This window comes from Puntigrus tetrazona, chromosome 5 (genome assembly GCF_018831695.1).
Source record: "Puntigrus tetrazona isolate hp1 chromosome 5, ASM1883169v1, whole genome shotgun sequence".
NCBI lineage: Eukaryota > Metazoa > Chordata > Actinopteri > Cypriniformes > Cyprinidae > Puntigrus > Puntigrus tetrazona.
The window spans coordinates 25,977,674-25,980,173 of NC_056703.1; the positions used below are offsets into that span (position 1 = coordinate 25,977,674).

Sequence of the window (2,500 nt, forward strand, 5' to 3'; positions counted from 1 at the left end):
CCTCACAGAAGAGAGAAACAGGATTGTGAATCCCACTCTGCTTCGTTAGTCTGTCTTTGTTGACAGTCCTAGGCAAGACTATAGCTGGTTTCAGCTTTTGCCTGGAGGGCGGTATGAAATGGACCAATCAGTGATCAGAAACTGATATATGAGGTTACCGTTTCTGTGGCAGCAGCTTCAAAGACAGTCCAAACGGCGAGAGAGAAACAGGTTTGTAAATCCCACTCTGCTTCGTTAGTCTGTCTTTGTTGACAGTCCTAGGCAAGACTATAGCTGGTTTCAGCTTTTGCTTGGAGGGCGGTATGAAATGGACCAATCAGTGATCAGAAACTGATATATGAGGTTACCGTTTCTGTGGCAGCAGCTTCAAAGACAGTCCAAACGGCGAGAAAGAAAAAGGTTTGTAAATCCCGCTCTGCCTCGTTAGTCTGTCTTTGTTTACAGTCCTAGGCAAGACTATAGCTGGTTTCAGCTCTTGTCTGGATGGCGGTATATAATGGACCAAACAGTGATCAGAAACTGATATATGAGGTTACCGTTTCTGTGGCAGCAGATTCCAAGACAGTCCAAAAGGTGGGAGAGAAACAGGTTTGTGAATCCACTCTGCTTCGTTAGTCTGTCTTTGTTTACAGTCCTAGGCAAGACTATAGCTGATCTCAGCTCTTGCCTGGAGGGCGGTATGAGGTGGACCAATCAGTGATCAGAAACTGATATATGAGGTTACTGTTTCTGTGGCAGCAGCTTCAAAGACAGTCCAAGCGGCGAGAGAGAAACAGGTTTGTAAATCCCCCTCTGCTTCGTTAGTCTGTCTTTGTTTACAGTCCTAGGCAAGACTATAGCTGATTTCAGCTCTTGCCTGGATGGCGGTATATGATGGACCAAACAGTGATCAGAAACTCCCAAGGCGGCTCTTTGGACAGAGTGGTAAGCATCCTTTATTATTGTCTAACAGTGGTCTAGTATGTCACATTGCCCGGCAATCGCGGCACAGGTCTCCCTTTCTCTCTTTCAGGAAAGGAATATTGACCAATGCTAAATTAAAACAACAGAATGACATGCATAGGTATTTTATGAGCAGCACATAATTTCCAGTTCAATTTTAAGAGCAGTTAAATCAGGTTGCGTTTTCGTCTGCCACTGCTTCTGCCTGCATTGGCCGGGAATCGAACCCGGGTCTCCAGCGTGGCAGGCGAGAATTCTACCACTGAACCACCAATGCCCGCCTCTTGGCTGGGTGTGCCATTGTGCTGAGTCAAACACCTGCGTCAGCTGCGCTCGTGCACGTCTGACCTCCGTTCAGTCGGTGCATTTTGCCGAGGGCCCGGCTCAGCTCAGTCGGTAGAGCATGAGACTCTTAATCTCAGGGTCGTGGGTTGAGCCCCACGTTGGGCGCACAGTTTCTATTTCTTGCAAAAGCGCCCTCTCACAAGAGCACTACCCTGCACACACGAGCCAGATCGATGCCCAGGCAAGTAGGCCCTGAATTCGGTCGGCGCTTTTCAGAACGTCTCTGTGGCGCAATCGGTTAGCGCGTTCGGCTGTTAACCGAAGGTTGGTGGTTCGAGCCCACCCAGGACTGGCGAATGAAACTTTTCCGTTTCACTAACTGCTGTCTGTCTGTCTGGAAGCTGCTGACCGGTCACACGTCCTCTTCGCTAAGTTGAAGGGCAGGTGTGGGGATTACAGGAGGTGAGAATGGTTTCTTTTCATACCTGCAGTAAAACTCTTCAGGTCGTCTGCCAGTTGTTGATTTGCCACAATGCTGAGGGATGGTGTCTTGTAATTGGTCTTGTCTTTCAGACCTTTCCACACAGAGGCTGTGCCACTAGAAGAGAACTGAGTGCGAAGCTTTCAGAATAATTTGTGAATCCCACTCTGCTTAGTTAGTCTGTCTTTGTTTACTGAGTTTAGCAGTGAACCATATGTCCTCACAGTTTGATATATGTTGTTATGTTTAAGTCCTGGCAGCAGCGTCAAAGACAGTCCAAACGGTGGGAGAGAAACAGGATTTGAATCCCACTCTGCTTCGTTAGTCTGTCTTTGTTGACAGTCCTGCAAGACTATAGCTGGTTTCAGCTTAAATTGCCTGGAGAGCGGTATGAAATGGACCAATCAGTGATCAGAAACTGATATATGAGGTTACCGTTTCTGTGGCAGCAGCTTCAAAGACAGTCCAAACGGGTGGGAGAGAAACAGGTTTGTGAATCCCACTCTGCTTCGTTAGTCTGTCTTTGTTTACAGTCCTAGGCAAGACTATAGCTGGTTTCAGCTCTTGCCTGGATGGCGGTATGAAATGGACCAATCAGTGATCAGAAACTGATATATGAGGTTACCGTTTCTGTGGCAGCAACTTCAAAGACAGTCCAAGGTGAGAGAGAAACAGGTTTGTAAATCCTACTCTGCTTCGTTAGTCTGTCTTTGTTTACAGTCCTAGGCAAGACTATAGCTGGTTTCAGCTTTTGCCTGGAGGCGGTATGAGGTGGACCAATCAGTGATCAGA

General features: G+C 47.5%; 3 non-coding genes across 3 annotated transcripts; 2 read left to right on the forward strand and 1 right to left on the reverse strand.

The window, feature by feature from the left end:
- Nucleotides 1-1,148: 1,148 nt before the first annotated feature.
- Nucleotides 1,149-1,219, reverse strand: trnag-gcc. The gene has a single exon. It is a non-coding gene; the product is annotated as a tRNA-Gly (tRNA).
- A 100-nt stretch (nucleotides 1,220-1,319) lies between these two features.
- On the forward strand, nucleotides 1,320-1,392 carry trnak-cuu. The gene has a single exon. It is a non-coding gene; the product is annotated as a tRNA-Lys (tRNA).
- A 114-nt stretch (nucleotides 1,393-1,506) lies between these two features.
- Nucleotides 1,507-1,578, forward strand: trnan-guu. The gene has a single exon. It is a non-coding gene; the product is annotated as a tRNA-Asn (tRNA).
- Nucleotides 1,579-2,500: the final 922 nt, after the last annotated feature.